Source organism: Mobula birostris, chromosome 26 (assembly GCF_030028105.1).
Source record: "Mobula birostris isolate sMobBir1 chromosome 26, sMobBir1.hap1, whole genome shotgun sequence".
NCBI lineage: Eukaryota > Metazoa > Chordata > Chondrichthyes > Myliobatiformes > Myliobatidae > Mobula > Mobula birostris.
Window position 1 is genome coordinate 35,182,466 of NC_092395.1, and position 19,092 is coordinate 35,201,557.

Sequence of the window (19,092 nt, forward strand, 5' to 3'; positions counted from 1 at the left end):
TGCCTTGCTCAAGGACACAAACACGCTGCCACAGCTGAGGCTTGAACTAGCGACCTTCAGATCACTAGACGAACGTCTTAACCACTTGGCCACGTGCCCAACTTTAGTAAGGTCCACTTGAACTCTGGATGGGGTAAGTATATAGCCTAAAAATGACACCTGGTCTTTATGGAATTCACATTTTTCAGGCTCGGCGTACAGGTTATTTTCAAGAAGGCATCTGAGTACTCTCTGGACATGCTGAACGTGCTCTTGATGAGAGCGGGAATAGATAAGGATGTCATCTAAATACACAAACACAAACTGGTTCAACGTGTCCCTGAGCACATCGTTAACCAAGGCCTGGAATACAGCGGGGCATTGGCCAGACCAAAAGACATCACCAGGTATTCATAGTGGCTATTAGAGGTGTTGAAAGCCGTTTTCCACTCATCCCCTTCTCTTATGCGAATCAGACTGTAAGCATTGCATAGATCAATTTTGGAAAATATGGTTGCTCCCTGGAGATGTTCAAATGCAGACGCCAACAAGAGGTAGTGGTTCTTCATGGTGTTGTTGTTCAGGGGCTGATAATTGACGTAGGGACAGAGCTTGCCATCTTTCTTGTTCACAAAAAAGAAGCCTGCTCCTGCTGGTGAGGTTGATGGACGGATAAAACCCATGCTCAATGCCTCCTTAATGTATTCCTCCATGGCCACCGTTTCAGGACAAGAGAGGGAAATGAGCCGGCCCCAGGGAGGACTAATGCCAGGTAGGAGGTTGATGGCACAGTTTTATGGCCGGTGTGGAGACAGGCTGGTGGCCTTTCTTTTACTGAAAACCTCAAGGAGATCCGCATATTCAGCCGGAATCCCAAATACTGAAGGTCCATATCCTTAGCTGGCACAGGAGGGGATTCATGGAACGGAGCTTGAACTGGACCCAGACAGGTGGACAGGAATGCCGGTCCCCAGTCTTGGAGCACCTTCAGAGACTAATTGATCCGGGGGTTATGTCGGGATAACCAGGGGAGACCAAGTACCAGTGGCAGTTCAGGTGAATTAACCAGATTGAAAGATATTTCTTTATGATGGTTGCCTTCGAGCATCAGTTGGAGGGGTTGAGTGGAAAGATGGATCTGGCCGGTTCCCAGAGGTTGACTGTCCAGCGCCTTGATGTTGATCTTTTCTCTTAAGAGATGTTCTTAAGATTCCCGGCTGACCAGAGTCAATAAACGCCTTAAGTTTATGGGTCTGAGACCTCCACGACAAGGAAGCTGCGAGCATTACAGAATTAGAGGAAGCTGACTGAAGAGAGAACCGACCCATCAGGATTCCCCTCCCTGCTGATGGGTTTTCTCTTTTACTGGATGCTTGGAACATGCTGCCCGGCAGTGTCCTGGCTCACTGCAATAGAGGCAGGAACCTATTCTCCAGCGCCGCTCTCGTTCCTCCTGAGACAGGCGTATGTGCCCCACTTGCATAGGCTCCTCTGTGGGCTGGGTGCTGGGTGTTGAGGGAGGGGGAGGGGGCAAGGAAAGACGGTGATTTGGCGGCGCATAGGAAGTTTGAAACATTCTTTCCCTGTGCTGCTCAGTTATCCGGTCGTCAACTCGAATAGCCAGATTAATCAGGTCATCCAGACTCTCCTGCTCGTCCCAGACAGCAATCTCATGCCGAACCCCTGCGTTCAGTCCACACTGGAAGGCAGTGATGAGAGATCTCTCATTCCATCCCATCTCTACTGCAAGGGTATGGAATTTTACTGCATAGGCTCTCACCGTTCCTCCGCCTTGGTGCAGGTCCAATAGTCAGTGGGCAGCTTCCTGACCCCGTACTGGAAGATCATAAGCCCTCCATAACTCCGCTACGAAATGTTGGACAACTGGGCTGCGGGGTATCCTTGCTCCCGTAAAGCGTTGGACAGGCTGAATGGAGGTCCATCAAGAAGACCAACCATGTACGCCAACTTTCGCACATCATCACCAAGACGACAGGCTGGCCTTGGAATGTCAGTTCGCATTAGATAATGAAATCTGCAACCATTGGGATCACCAGAATATCTGCCTGGTGGTGGAATACTCGGTTCCTGAACGGTCGTGGGAGTCGGCTCTGGTCCGGGTGCGGGAGTGGGAGCATTAGTAGCAGAGATTGTCGGGGCAGCGGTAAAGGAGGACCTGCGAGATGCTGGGAGTGGGACTGAGGTGGCCTGAAGCTGCTGAATTGAGCTGGCGAGAACGTTAATGGCTGCCAGCTGATGCAGGCTGATCACAGCAAGTTTGTGGATGGCGACTGTGAGTACGGAAATAGCAGACACCCGAGTCCAATTGTCTGGTGAGCTGTTGAACAGTTGCGGCTAGGGACGATACCTGTCCCTCCAAGTGAGTCTGGGCTTGGCGGCACGAGGTTGTCTGCCTCATTGCCTCTGTAACTTCACTGAGAACAGATTCCATTGACTGTAGCCTGCCTCCTACCTGACCAATGAATCTCATGGCCAAGGTCAGCTGCTCTCTCTCAGCTGGGTCCATTTTTGTGTGGTCGAGACTGGCTGTTACCAGGTTCGGATATGGCCCAAATGCGGAGTGAGAGACACTGAAGCGGGTAAATAGTTCAGACTTTAATACAAACAGTGTTAAAGGGAAAATAAACAATAAACACTAGGCTAAACAGAGCCATTAACTAAAACTCTTAAAAGGAAAACGAAGCCTATACTGCGCTGAAAAGAACATTTAAGCATTAAACGAATACCGCTTGTCTTCAGGGTCAGTTGATTTGAAAGTCCAATATCTCAGGGAAGGCCGTTTGCAAAACAGCATTGAAGCATTGCTATTCTCTGTCCAAGTCTTGACAAACACTACAACAACAAGTATGGAGTTAAATATCATCACGATTAAATAATAATTACTGACACGTGCAAATTTACAAGCGGAATTGCTGTATCTCATGTGCTGCCAAAGCCATGGTTGTGACAGTAGCTTTTCTATGTTTAATAACTTTACTTCCATCACACCAGAAGTAGCAATGTGCAAACAGTGCAGAATTTCATTTGCAGCTCCTCAGTGAACGGTAGTTCACAGTAAGGTCGAGGAAACACAAATCCATACCCCACTGAGTGTCAATGACCTTCTGAAAGTAACACTCAGCAGTCAATAATTGTGTGCCATTCATGAATACAGCAACTTAAGACCAGATATAGAATGGTTTGGGATTTGAATACTAAGATTATGGGGCAGCATGGTATTGTAGTGCTTAGTGTAACACCATTACAGCACTGCTCTAGTTGTAGGTGTGGTTAATAGTATTATTTCTGTACCACTCAGGTAGCCACTACCATATGGGAGGAGTTCACATACTGTACAAGCAGGGGATCAATAAAATTCAGTTGAGTATCCTGCATGCTGGTGTCCTGGTGTGCTCTGCACTCTCCCTCAATCATGAACACAACATGGTGTCAGAAGTGGTTGATCATTGATGAATTGGTGCTGCGGACTATGTGAGATGCCCAACACGCAAGAATTTTCAGTAAGACTGTTCTTGTCCAGAGACTTACAGTATCAACTTAAACTGCCTGTGTTACTTTGCCACTATGAGGCATGAGCTGAGAATGGGCCAGGGTTGCTAATGTATACCTTAAAGCTACACCCAAAAGTGGATACATGGTAACAATCTATGGGCCACTAGCCTGGGGAAGCGCACAGAGACACAGATACAGCAGAGAAATCAGATACGTCAGTCAAGCTCTCAGGGAGGGAAAAGAAGACTTTTATGGTCCAAATAAAATAATAAATAAACAAAAAAACAGGAAAATGAAGCAAATACTTGCAGTGCCTACATCTATTTACCTAATAAAGCCTGCCAAAACATTTGGACTACAATTTATTTCTCTAAATCAGGGGACTTTGAGAGATGTCTTAGATGCTTTAGAGATTTAGGGTTCCAGCAATCTCACTCAGGCTTCAGAAGAGCATCAAGTAAACACACTGATATACTGCATAGGTGACAAAGCAGATGACATCATTGGGGGTTAGGACTGACAGATGCTCAGAAAAAGGAGTACCCAAAACAGTGCAGAACAAATACAAAGAATATTTCACAGGAAAATGAAATGTGATATATGAGAGCGCAAAGTTCAACTCCAGAAACCAGGAACCATATGAAAGTGTAAACAACCTTATCACAGAATTGTATGTCCCGTGCATATAAAAATCTGAGAGATGAGCTCATTAGAGATAGGATAGTTGTTGGGGTACTAGAGACCAAATTGTCAGAGAAACTTCAGCTGCAGGCAAATCTCACACTAGAGAAAGATATCAACAATTGTCAGGCAGAATGAGAATGTATGTCAGCAACAGGCAGAACTCAGGCATGAAAATGAAACTGAGGTAAAGCTAGAAGCTGTCCAAAAAAAAGCAGCGTACAAACAAGGTACAGTCGGAAAACTACAGAAAGAGGTGACAGGAGAGCTCAGCTCAAACAAAAGAGATGACCAAAACAAAGAGTGGGTAAAATATCCAACTGCAGGAGATGCGGCCAGTCTCCATTTCACGTCTAAGAGATCTGTCCAGCAAAGGAAATGAAATACCACCAATGCAATAGAGTTGGCCAGTGTCACTCAAAACCAGTTCTTCAGGAGGTCAAACAAAACCATGATTCAGACAAGAGAGAGATTTCCTTGGGTCTCCAGATTCAAATAGACAAGGCTGGTGTACTATGATTCAGTTGAAAATGAAGCAGTAAGGTTTAAAATGCACACTGTGCAGATGTCATAACCATCCCCGAACGTCTGTTCACAAAACTGGCAAAGAAAACAGGCATTATGCTAAACCCAACAAAGAAAATGCTCATGGGGCCAGAGAAATATAAGCTGAGTGCGACTGGAAAAATGAGAAAAAGTTATAATAGGATGTCTATGGTGTTCAGAATCTCTTCTCAGCACTACTGGGATGACATACTATTGAGAAGCTGAAACTCTTTACAAGGTTGGATTGACTAAACAATGTTCAGTGGCAGGAGAAGTACCCAGAATTGTTCACAGGTCTGGGGGTACCGAAAGAAGAATATCTTATCCAATTGAGGCCAGGAGTGACACCCTCTTCATTGACCACAACGGGACCTGTACTAGTCCCATTGAAGAACAAAGTCAAAGCTGAAGTTGAGAGAATGAAGGCGCTTGACATCATAACTAGTGTGAATGGACCGAGTGACTGGTGTACGGGCATTGTTCCTGTTCCCAAGGCAGATGGTACAGTGAGAATCTGTGTTACTGTAACAAAATTGAATAATGCAGTGAGGTGAGAGTTTATTCTCCCCTCTGTTGAGCACACATAGGGTATGCTGGGTGGAGCAAAGTTCTCTAACAAGCTAGATGTAAACTCAGGATTCTGGCAGACCCATTTAGCTCCTGAGTCACAGAAGCTCACACCATATGGACGCTATGCCTTCAAGGGATTCCCTTTTGGCATCCCATCAGCCCCTGAACTATTTCAGATGAGGATGAACCAAATTTTGGAGGGACTGGAAGGAATAGTCTGCCACATGGACGATATACTCATCTACTGAAGCTCAAGTGAGGAACATGACACAAGAGCAGAAGCTGGGTGGGAAAAACTGAAACAGGCTGGAATCGCCCTGAACACAAATTTTCAAAGTTAGAGGTGAAGTTTTGAGACTACCAATAGTTCTCAGAGGGAGTGCAACAAGATTCAGACAAACTGGCAGGAGTTCGGAACATGAAGCAACCTATGAATGTATCAGAGTTCCACAGTTTCCTTGGCATGATAAACCAGCTGGGAAAGTTCATTCCAGGTTTGACAGAGTAAATAAAGCCACTACGTGACCTCCTCTCTCAGAGAAATGTTTGGACCTGGGGCATACCTCAGGAGAAGTCACTCTCATCACTTAAAGTAGAGCTTACCTCTCCACCAACAGTGGCATTCTTTGATCTGAACAAAGCAACAAAGGTCTCAGCAGATGCCTCTTCCTTTGGTCTAGGGGGAGTGCTCGTGCAATACTGTGGTGGTGTGTGGAAACTGGTGGCATATGCATCAAGAGCACTGACTCCTGTACAACATTACGCCCAAAATTGAAAAGGAGATGCTGGCTCTCATGTAGGCTTGTGAGTATTTCATCTGCTACTTGATAGGCACTAAGTTGCTACTTGAAACAGACCACATGCCACTTGTCAGCGTCCTCAGCCCAAAGCACTGGGATAACTTACTTCCACGTCTGCAAAGATTCAGAATTAGGCTTATGTGACACTGTTATGATATTGAACATGTCCCTGGCAAATCTTTCACAGCACCAGACACTTTGTTGAGGATGCCATGTGAGAGTGAGTGGACAGAAGCTGACACCGCCCTCATGGAAGATACCAAGATTTTACTTCGCTCAGCTACATGAAAGTTTTCCTGCATCACAGAGTAAACTAGACAAAATTCACAGTGATTTGAAAAAGGACCAAATCTGTAACAAGGTCATCCAATATTTGGATGCCCAGCTGTTCCAAAAGGAGCTCACCAACCCAGACCTTACTGGCTTGAAAAAGACACACTCAGCATTCTTGATGGCTTGCCACTAAAGGGCTGTAGACTCATCATTCTTGCTTCTATGCACACCAAAGTCATCAGTCAAATCCACCAAGAATATCAAAGGATTGAAAAATGTTGCATAGGAGCAATGCAATCCCTGTGGTGGCCTGGTCTGAGCACACAGCTGGGAGATTATGTAAAGCAATGTGAAGCAGCAGAAAATGACACAAAAATCACGCTGAGTCTCTCTGGCCCACAGAATTCTAAGACTTTTGAAGACAAATTGCAGGCACAGACATTTTAGAGCTGAAAAGAGACAAATATCTTCTCATTGTAGATTACTGAGGTGTCTCATCTGCCCTCTATATCCTCAGCAGCAGTTCTATAGCACCTGAAAGCTGTATTCACTTGTCATGGAATACTACAGACACTCAAGTCAGACAACGGTCTACAATTCAGCTATTCAGCATTCAAACCCTTTGCTACAGACTACAAGTTCAAACATCAGACAGGCAGTCCATAATAACCATAGGCAAGCAGAGAAGTGGTAAAAGCAGTGCAAACTGTTAAGAGTCTCCTACTGAAGGGAAAAGACTACTACAAAGCACTGCTAGCTTATTGCTCCACACCTCTTGCGAATGGCTACAGCCCATCGGAGCTGTCAATGGGTTGGAGACTGAGTCCGTTCTTCCTTCCCTTCTCACTTACCGGACATAAGCAAAGTGAGAAATTTTGCGACAATGCAGCGTGAGAAAATGAAGAGCATGCATGATCCTAGACACAGAGCAAAATCTTTGTCGTCACTCAGGACTGGTGAAGCAGTTTGGATTTTAGACCAATTCACCAAAGGGACAATAATCCAGCAGCTTGCACCACAATTGTTTGTGATCAGAACATCACAAGGTGAAATCAGGTGGAACAGGCGTGTGCACGTGCACCTTCAAAGTCCACACGTAGTAGAGAAAGAGATAGAGTGGTGTGATCCTTTTGACAAGGACAACTCACTTGAGGTGCAGGCACATGTTCAAGAATGTCCATCTGCTCCAACACTTCCAGGAACCTATATCAGATCGGTTTGTTTATCTGCCCCACCACAGAGATGTACTCCATAGCCTAATGGCTTAGGGCAAGTGACGAAAGAGGCAGAGTAATCCTTTCACTTTGCTGGAGTGTTCAGGTAGTCTACCCTGAACTCATTAGATTTTGTTTTTTTTTAAAGAAGTTCTACTGTTGAAAATATTTCACAAATTGAGACTTCTTAAAAAAAGGAATTGCTGAAAAAAGGAGGAAAACAAAGAGAGAGAGAAAGCTGTTAAAAGAGAAAGGCAGTTATAATGTTGGCAATTCTTTTTTATGTCTATGTAAAGACCATAAGTTACATGCTCTGGGTAAAGTGAACTGAATCGCTCAATTTCACTCACTATAATTTCAATACAGTTCTATAGACAGGAAGTACACACCTGGTATTTCAAGAAGCGGAGATGTAGTGGTAGTTAATAGTGTTATTCCTCTGCCACACAATTAGCCACTCCCATATGGGTGGATTTCACACACCGTACAAGCAGGGGATCAATACAGCTCAGTTGAGTATTCTTGTGTGCTCTGTGCCGTCCCTCAATAACGAACACAACACTAGTGACACCCTCTATGCACCTCTATCTATAGGAATCTTTACGTTCTCCCCATGACACGTGGGTTTCTTCCTGCTGCTCCAGCTTCTTAACACTTTCCAAAGACCTTCTGGTTGCTAAGGTAATTGGTCAGTACAGGCTTGTTGGACTGGAAGGCCCTGCAACTGTTCTGTGTCATTAAATAATAAATAAATAAAAGATTCAAAATGTACAATATTAAACAGGTCAAAATCAAAGGAATAAAGGAAGACTTGGAGGGGAAGATGGTTTACATGGAAAATATTTAAAACACTTTGTGGACAAAACCAGACTGGCAATATGAATGACAATGCAAGTGCTATGAAAATGACATTTTTTACCATATGTAATCAGAGATCGGCATTTATCCAACATGAACCAGAAAACACAGATGTTTGGTAATGGCCCGTTTTTATTAATATTTTTACCAAATAACTTAAATTAGAAACATAGAAAACCTACAGCACAATACAGGCCTTTCGGCCCACAAATCTGAGCAAAACATGTCCCTACCTTGGAACTACCTAGGCTTACCCATAGCCCTCAATTTTTCTAAGCTCCATGTGCCCATCCGTGAGTCTCTTAAAAGACCCTATGGTTTCCGCCTCCACCACTGCCACCGGCAGCCCATTCCACGCACTCACCACTCTCTGCGTAAAAAACATCTCCTCTGTACCTACTTCCAAGCACCTTTAAACTATGCCCTCTCGTGCTAGCCATTTCAGCCCTGGGAAAAAGCCTCTGACTATCCACACGATCAATGCCTCTCATTATCTTGTACACCTCTATCAGGTCACTTCTCATCCTCTGTCGCTCCAAGGAGAAAAGGCCAAGTTCACTCAACCTATTCTCATAAGGCATGCTCCCCAATCCAGGCAACATCCTTGTAAATCTCCTTTGTACCCTTTCTATGGTTTCCATGTCCTTCCTGCAGTGAGGCGACCAGAAATGAGCACAGTACTCCAAGTGGGGTCTGACCAAGGTCCTATATAGCTGCAACATTACCTCTTGGCTCTTAAACTCAATCCCACACTTGATGAAGGCCAATGTACTGTAGGCCTTCTTAACCACAGAGTCAACCTGCGTAGCAGATTTGAGTGCCCTATGGACTCGGACCCCAAGATCCTTCTCATCCTCCATGCTGCCAAGAATCTTGCCATTAATGCTATATACTTCCGTCATATTTGACCTACCAAAATGAACCACCTCACACTTACCTGGGTTGAACTCCATCTGCCACTTCTCAGCCCAGTTTTGCATCCTATCAATGTCCTGCTGTAACCTCTGACAGCCCTCCACAGTATCCACAACACCCCTAACCTGTGTGTCATCAGCACATTTACTAACCTGTCCCTCCACTTCCTCATCCAGGTCATTTATAAAAATCACAAAGTGTAGAGGTCCTAGAACAGATCCCTGAGGCACACCACTGGTCACTGACCTCCATGCAGAATATGACCCGTCTATAACCACTCTTTGCCTTCTGAGGGCAAGCCAGTTCTGGAACCACAAAGCAATGTCCCCTTGGATCCCATGCCTCCTTACTTTCTCAATAAGCCTTCCATGGGGTACCTTGTTGAAACCCATATACACTACATCTACTGCTCTACCTTCATCAATGTGTTAAGTCACAGCCTCAAAAAATTCACTTAGGCTCGTAAGGCACAACTGCCTTTGACAAAGCCATGCTGAATATTCCTAATCATATTATGGCTCTCCAAATAGTCATAAATCCTGCCTCTCAGGATCTTCTCCATCAACTTACCAACTACTGAAGTAATACTCACTGGTCTATAATTTCCTGGGCTATCCCTACTCCCTTTCTTGAATAAGGGAATAACACTCGCAAACCTCCAATCCTCTGGAACCTCTCCCGTCCTCATTGATGATGCAAAGATCATCGCCAGAGGCTCAGCAATCTCCTCCCTTGCCTCCCACAGTAGCCTGGGGTACATCCCGTCTGGTCCCGGTGACTTATCCAACTTAATGCTTTCCAAAAGCTCCAGCACATCCTCTTCCTTAATATCTACATGCTCAAGCTTTTCAGTCAGCTGCAAGTCATCCCTACAATCGCCAAGATCCTTTTCCGTAGTGAATACTGAAGCAAAGCATTCATTAAGTACCTCTGCCATCTCTCTGGTTCCATACACACTTTTCCACTGTCACACTTGATTGGAACTATTCTCTCACGTCTTATCTTCTTGCTCTTCACATACTTATAGAACGCCTTGGGGTTTTCCTTAATCCTGTCCGCCAAGGCCTTCTCATAGCCCATCCTGCCTCTCCTAATTTCATTCTTAAGCTCCTTCCTGCTAGCCTTATAATCTTCTAGATCTCTATCATTACCTAATAAAGAACTCCTTTGTTAAATGCAAAGAATTATGACTGATGACTTTATACATTTGTTACCATAAATTTCTTGAACTTAAACCCTTAGCTTAATCTGCTGATAAGACTGCAGCTCTTGCTGAGTTCCTCCACACACTTGTGTGTGTTTCTGGAAAATTTGATGCAAGCAGCATGAAATATTAATTTTAAATATTCATAGCTTTATTAATATTGATCGTTAAAACAATCCAGTCTTTATCCAAAGGATTGATATGGTTTGTTGTACGGCTTCCCAGGATCATTTTGGAAATGTGAGGTTTTATGTTTGATTTTGCCAAATACATAACAGCTCCAAGATGATCATCTGTATTCCGATTACATTGTGATGATTTACTGAGATTCTGCAGAGACAAGGCACAAAGCAATGCACCAAAGGGGTGAGTTAACTCTGCTGTAGTTTGAGACAATTCTCAGAATCAAGACAACTGGAGAAATTGAACGGGCATCTTAAAAATAATTTCTTCTGCAGACTTACTCTGGCAATTGAAAAACTCAATAAATACTCAATTTCACTAATTCTGGCTGGATAAAAATGCTCACGATTTACTATTTCAATGAAAATCTGAGAATTCGTGCTCAAACATGAAAGCTTCCCTGTGGTCTTGCATTACAACAATATTCAGAAGACACCTGCTGGCAAGTATGAAAGTGAAACAGGTGTCTTTGTTGCTCTTCTAAGACTATAAGACCATAAGACATAGGAGCAGAATTAGGCCATTCAGCCCTTCAAGTCTGCTCCAGCATGCCATCATGACTGATTTATTATACCTCTCAACCCTATTCTCCTGCCTTCTCTCTTTAACCTTCGAAGCCCTTACTAATTAAGAAACCTATAAACCTCCGCTTTAAATATACCCAATGGCTTGGCCTCCACAGCCGTAAGAGGCAATGAATTCCACAGATTCACCTCCCTCTGCCTAAAAAAAAACTCCTTTATCTCTGTTTAAAAGTGATGTCCTTCAATTCAAATTACCTCCCTCCCCCACCCCATCTTCTAAACTCCACTGAGTACAGGCCCAGAGCCCTTATTCAGAACAGTTTCTACTTAGTCTGGAAAAGACTTGTACGTCAGTGAGATCAGGCACAATTCATTCCTTTCTTTGAGGTGGAACTTCTGAAGTATTTCATTGTAAGTTTAGCATTAAAGGCAGCTGACAAATACACTTAATGTCCTCTTGGCCATTAGAGTAATATTGGTTTACAAAATTTTCCAACACTTTATCCATGCTGGACCATTCAAATACTAGTGGACTTGTGCCCACCAGAAAAGGTGGGGTCTCCCTGTAGCCACCCATTTCAATTCCATTTCCCACTCCCATTCTGACATGCCACACGATGGCCTCCTCGACTGCTGTGATGCGGCCACAATCAGGTTGGAGGAGCAACACCCTATATTCCATCTGGGTAGCCTCCAACCTGATGGCGTGAACATCGATTTCTCAAATTTCTGGTAATTGCACCCGCTTCACCATTCCCCATTCCTGTTTCCCTGTCTTATCTCCTTATGTGCCCATCACCTGGTGCTCCTACCCTTCCCTTTCTTCTATGGTCTTCTACCCTCTCCTATCGGATTCCCCATCCTCCAACCCTTTATCTCTTTCACCAATCGACTTCCAGGCTCTTTACCTCACCCTCTTCCCCCTCCCAGTTTCACCTATCACCTACCAACTTGTACTTCTTCCTCCCCTCCCCCATCTTTCCCTTTCCAGTCATGAAGAAGGGTCTCGTCCCAAAACTTTGACTTTTTACTCTTTTCCTGCAGGCCTGCTGAGTTCCTCCAGCATTTTGTGTGTGTTGCTTTGGACTTACAGCATCCGCAGATTTTCTCATGTTTGTGGTGCTGCATTAGCTGCTTCTTTAGGGCTCTTGTCACAATGAAGAAGCATCCTGCTATGTTTGCCTGCTATTCACAGTATGTCATTCGTTGAAGATTTGTAAAGCCAACACATTTTACCCATTTCCAAACTTAATTCAGTTTTGTGCAACACACATGTAACCCCCAGGCTCGGCCAGCGCGTATTTGTCTCGAGGAAAACAACTTCTGCCCCGCCAAACTGATCTCGTTTGTGTGGATGCTGCGTGATGTGTTGCCCCGTTACAAATCTGCACCGCAAAATATCAAACAGTACACAATGTGCGATTAAATGATTGAACTTTATAAATCTTAATCTGGATAGAGGGTTAGTAAAGAAAATAAAAAATAAAAAGGGCCCATTTTAAGGAAAAAATATATTGCGCATTATTGGAGTTCACTGTTCATTCATTTGTTCCCGTTGATCTCCAAGCGTAGCCGGCCCTCGGACCCCCACTCCTCAGTCCATTTCTTCCGGTAGTCTTTTGACTCTCTCCATTCATGTCCCCTCTCTCCATCGCTCCCCGACAAAAGACCACGAAAAACCCAGCTTCCAGACAGGCAAAAAAGAACAACATTTCCTCGCTGGCTAACCCCTGCGTTCCAAAGCCCCATTATCTCTAGACATAACCCAAACATTGCTGCTACAGAGAAACCATTTCCTTAGCAGTGAAACATTACATAGAAACCATTACATTAGCCTTGACAGTGAAACCTTACAGCATGTTACACACAAATGTGCTGAAAGGGTCAATGGATCAGGCACCATCTATGGAGGGAAATGGACTATCAACATTTTGGGTTGAGACCAGATGAAGGGTCGCCACCTGAGCTGTTAACTTATCCATTTCCATCCACAGATGCTGCCTAATCATCGAGTTCCTCCACCACCTTGTCTGCTGTTCCAGATTCCAGCACCTGCTGTCTCCTATGTCTCTAATTTTATAATTTTTATCTTGGAGTTCATAAATAACTCCTTGCCCACATTCTAAAAGAGGTGATAATGGTGGGGGTGGGTGATGGTGAGGGGGGGTGCAAAGATGGCAGAGGGACCCAGGGGTACATATGCATCCTCTGTTGAAAGTGACAGCGCAGGTTGAGAAAGGGATCCTGGGCTTGGGTTCTTAGGATTTATAAAGAAAAGCATTTGAACAAGAGCACGGAATTCATAATAAAGCCCCTGGTTTGCCCACAACTAGAGCACCAGTTCTGGGTGCTCTACATATGGGAAATGTAAGTCTTTTAGAGGAGCTGATGAAAAATCTTAACCACAATTATTTCAGCATCAGTAAACTTCACTGATATTGACAGACTGAAGAAACTAGGGTTATTCTCCTCAGAACACAGCAGCTTGTGAGGAAAACAGCTGGATGAATGTAAAATCATGGAGAGTAGATAGAGGAAAACAGTTATGAACATGACTGGCTTAATGACCTCCCTCCCTCCATGTTGTGACTACTCCGTGGTTCTTCTATTTGCTGATAAAGTAATATCCTTGTAACCCTCAAGCCCACGTCATCTGATGCAGAAATGCATTATCTCAGCTGCATCGGAGTGGTCAGTGGTTTAACCTCACGCCTGGAAGAGGAAGATGAAAAATATTGCTACATCTTTCAGCTGACATGAAATGTCATTTCCCAGTTCAAAGACATATTGCTGAACGGGCATATAATTCAAATTTATGTTTTAAATGTTATGACTTTCAGCAGAACACCATTTTCAGATAATATTTTCAAGCAGCCTTTCACAAAATATCAACACTAAAAGTTTGCAATGATTTAACAATTAATTGAGAATTTTGTAATTTAACTCCTGTGAGAGTTTCTAATTCTTTTCTGTACCTGGGCTGATAACTGCCGGTGTTTAATGTCTGCACTTGTGCTAAAAAAAATTAAAAATTGAATATTTAGATGTTATAGTTGTCTCTTCAGGTTGAATTCCTTGAGTACTACAGCTTCTCAACACAAATTAAAATAAATTTACCAACAAAGCTGTATTCCCTTTGCAAGACCCGTACAACTTTTTGAGATCAGGTTACCCCTTTAGTGTCTCAATTCAAAGAGGAAGAATGATACCATGAGCAAGATACCAGGGGACTGCTTCAGACACACACATCAAATCCCCAGTGAGAGTAACGGTCTCATGAAAGAAGTCATTGTATACCACTCATGCCATCCATGGGTAAAGCAATGGAAGGGCATTTTCAGTTTGCTCCTTTGACCCCACTTCCCATGTTCTTCCTGTTCAAGTTCATCCCACCCACTTCCTCCATTTCATTACTCTTCCTCCTTTTCCTGCTTCGACTTCCCATAAACATCTTTCTTTCCTTAACAACCCACTCCCTCTTTTGTCTCTTCCCCCACTCTGGTTTTTTGTTCCCATTTGGATCAGGAATTTGACCCTGTTCAGACCAGTAATAATAATGCTTGATCTTGACAACACACACCAAATGCGGAAGGAACTCAACAGGTCAGTTAAAATTTATGGAAATGAATAAACTGTTGATATTTTGGGCCAAGACTGAACTGTTGACTTTTTATTCATTTTCATAGATGCTGCCTGACCTGCTGAGTTTCTCCAGCCTTTTGAGTGTGTTGATCTGGATTTCCAACATCTGCAGATTCTTTTATGCTTGATCATGACATTCTAATTGCCACACTTCAAGCCATTGGGTCGAAGGGATGAATCTTGCTGATTCATCCTTCTGCCAAGAATCACATGGTCCTGGTATGTACTTAGAGGGTCAGTCTCATCTCAGATTCCTTTGGCATGGCCAATGCACTATGGAAGCCCTGTTGCTTAGAATTCCCCACAAGTTTTGTCAGGTTGCAAAGCCCCACACTTAGTTTTGTTGGCTGTGAAAGGTCTAAATAAAACTTAATAACTTTACGTATGTGTTCAGATTCTGGTCACCTTGCTGTAGGAAAGATATTATTACGCTGGAATGAGTGCAGAGGAGATTTATGAGGATGTGGCTGAGACACGAGGGATTGAGTTACATAGGGGTTGAGCAGGTAGGGACTGTTTCATTGGAGCATGGAAGAATGAGGAACTGATTTTATAGAGGTATATAAAATCATGAGGGGTATAGATATGCTGAATGCACACAGTATGTTTTACAGGGTTGGGGAACCGAGAACTAAAGGGCATAGTATTAGGGTGAGAAGGGAAAGATAATAGGAACCTGAGGGGAAACTTTTTCACCAACAGGGTGGTCCACATCAAATATGAGCTGCCAGGGAAAGTGGTTGAGACTTGAGACCTGTACCTTAAGAACACTTAAAAGACACTTGGGGAACTATATGGATAGGAAAGTCTAAGAGGGGTATAGGACAAATGTGGGCAAATAATACTAGTTTAGATGGGAATCTTGGTTGGCATAGTCCATTTGGGATGAAGGGCCTGTTTCTGTGTTGTATGACTCTATGATTCTATAACACATCACTTTAAATACATTTAAAAACTATTCATAAGCATTTTAGTTACATTCTAAGTAGGTGTATGTTTTGTACTAATCTAAAAAAGTAAAAAGTTATTACATGCTTAGAACAAAGATAAAAGTGTTTATGAATAATTAAAACAATTAAACTTAAAAACGAATTTATCTTCCCTTAAATTCACATTGAATCCGCCTTGAAATCTTCGGTAATGCAGGCCTAACCTTGCACAGAGTCTGGGAATTGATTCCCTGCATAAATGTCCAGAAAACACTGCAAGATTAGGTCCTACTGCTGCATGCTGTGTGGATTCTAGCAAAGAGGACTGACAGTTTGACATTACAAACCAGTCAGTAACCCCAGGACGTACACGCCTGGCAATGCTGTGGTACAAAGAAACACAACAGCTTTAATGAGAAACTGCACACAAACAAAAATGGACAACCAATGTGCAAATGAAAACAAAATGTGCAAATATATAAAACAAAATAATAACTAAGTAAATAAATATTGATAACATGAGTTGTAGATTTCTTGAAAGTAGGTCCATAGGTTGCGAACTAAGTTCAGTATCGGAGTGAGTGAAATCTGGTTCAGGAGCCTGATAGCTGAGGGATAATAACAGTTCCTGAACATGGTGGTGTGGAACCTAAGGCTCCTATATCTCCTTCCTGATGGCAGCAGTGAGAAGACAGCATGGCCTGTATGGTGGTGATATCAGGTCCACACTGAACTAAACCATTACAAATAATTCCCATGAAAAGCATTCAGCCTAGGCGGGTGTAATGTTGAATCAGGCTCACAGGTCCAGCAAGTGAGACAGGAAATGCACTGACTTCGAAAAGGTATTTTGTTCATTTATTTACAAATGGCAAAAATTCAACCGAACATTCATGTTCCCTAAGTTATAGACACTACAAAACTGAACATTCAACAATCACAAGCACATCCAAAAAACATACTTAGTTAAAAGCATGCACAGAGCATACCCTCCCAATGGTCATGCCTTTGCCTTAAACAAAGGGAGAGAGACAGAACCCCCCACACGTGCTCCCTATGTACCCAGGATATTTGAAACTGGACACCAATGGGGAAAGCAGCTGCAGTTTCTGAACTAACCAATTATGACAGAAACAACTTTTGATAATCAGAATAGGACATGCACCCCAAAGGAGAATGAGGTACCTGGCCAAGGACTAAAGACCTGTGCTGATCAACTGGCTGGAGTGTTCGCAAAAATCCTTAACATCTCGCCTCAGTAGTCTGAGGTACTCACTTGTTTCAACCAGGCTTCAGTTATACTGATGCCTAAGAAGAACGTGGTAACCTGCCTCAATGATTAACGTCCAGTTACATCTGCTGCGATGATGTGTTTTGAGAGGTTGGTGATGAAACATATCAACTCCTGCATGAGAAGTGACTTGGATCTACTTCAATTTGCCTACTGGAGCAATTTCAGATGCCATTTCATTGACTCTTCACTCAATCCTGGAACATCTGGACGCAAAGATGCATACATTGGGATGCTCTTTATCGACTACAGCCCGGCACTCATCATCCCCTCAAAACTAATCAATAGGTTTCAAGACCTTGGCCTCAATACCTCCCTGTGCAATTGGATCCTCGGTTTCCTCACTTGCAGGCACCAGTCAGTTTGGATTGGCAACAACGTCACCTCCACAATCTCCATCAGCACAGGTGCACCACAAAACTGTGTGCTGAGCCCCTTGCTCTACACTCTGTTCACACTTTACGCTATGACTGCATGGCTAAGTGCAGCTAAATGCCATGTTCAGGTTTGCTGATGACACCACTGTCTTAGAGCAAATCAAAAGCTGTGATGAATCAGCATATAGGAGGGAGACTGAAAGTCTGGCTGAGTGGTGTCCTAACAAAAACCTCTTCCTCAATGTCACCAAGACCAAGGAGATGATTATTGACTTCAGGAAGAGGAAACCAGAAGTCCATGAGCCAGTCCTCACTGGAGGATCAGAAGTGGAGAGGGCCAGCAACTTTAAATTTCTCAGTGTTATCATTTCAAACGACTTGTCCTGGGCCCAGCACTTAAGTGCAAGTACAAATAAAGTACTGCAGTGCCTCTACTTCCTTAGAAGTTTGAGACGATTCGGCATGACATCTAAATCTTTGACGAACTTTTACAGATGTGCAGTGGAGAGTATATTGAATGGCTGCATCACAGCCTGATATGGAAACATCAGTGCCCTTGAACAGAAAATCCTACAAAAAGAGGTGGGTATGGCCCAGTCCATCACAGGTAAAGCCTTTCCCTTCATTGAGTGCATCTACACAAAGTGTTGTCGCAGGAGAGCAGAATCCATCACCAGGGACTCACAACACCCAAGAGGGTGCTCTCTTCTTGGTGCTGTCATCAGGAAGAAGGGGCCGGAGCCCCAGGACTCACACCACCAGGTTCAGGAACAGTTAGTGCTCGTGAACCTTCAGGCTCTTGAACCGAAGAGGGTCATTTCACTCAACTTCACTTGCCCCATTATTGAAGTGTTCCCACAAGCTAGTCACTCACTTTCAAGAACCCTTCATCTCATGTTCTTGATATTTATTGCTTATTTATTTATTATAATTATTATTATTTCTCTGTTTCTGTATTTGTACAGTTTGTGGTGTTTTGCACACTGGTTGAAAACCCAAGCTGGTACAGTCTGTCATTGGTTCTATTATGGATTATTTCAGTATGCCCACAAGGAAATGAATCTTGTGATTGTATATGATGACATAGGTATATACACTTCAACCATAAATTTACTTTAAACTTAATAATGTGCTGCATGCCTTAATGGGAATTAATTGGTTTATTAGTGCTACAAGTGCAAAGACGCAGTGAGAAGCTTTTGTTTTGTATGCCATGCAGACAGATCATTCTATACATAAGCATTCTGAAGTAGTACAAAAGTAAAAATAGAATGCAGAATATAATGTTACAGTTACAGAAAAAACTACCACTCCCTTCCCCAAACTGATGGAATAATGCTCACAAGGCAGGAGTTTGATGTAAATGTGTTCTGGCCTGATGTTAAAAGGCAGCACTGAACGTAAACTGGATGTGTGAGTGAAAGCTACACGGGCGAAAGCCAGTTCATCACTCTCCGATGAGTAGTCTTCACTTTAAGGCTAGCCACGGAAAGTTTTGACTTCCAGAACTTTGAAGAATTTGACCAGACTTTTCGGCTTTGGATGAAGTGTGAAATGAATGATATTGATTTAGCCACTTGTACAATTGGAACT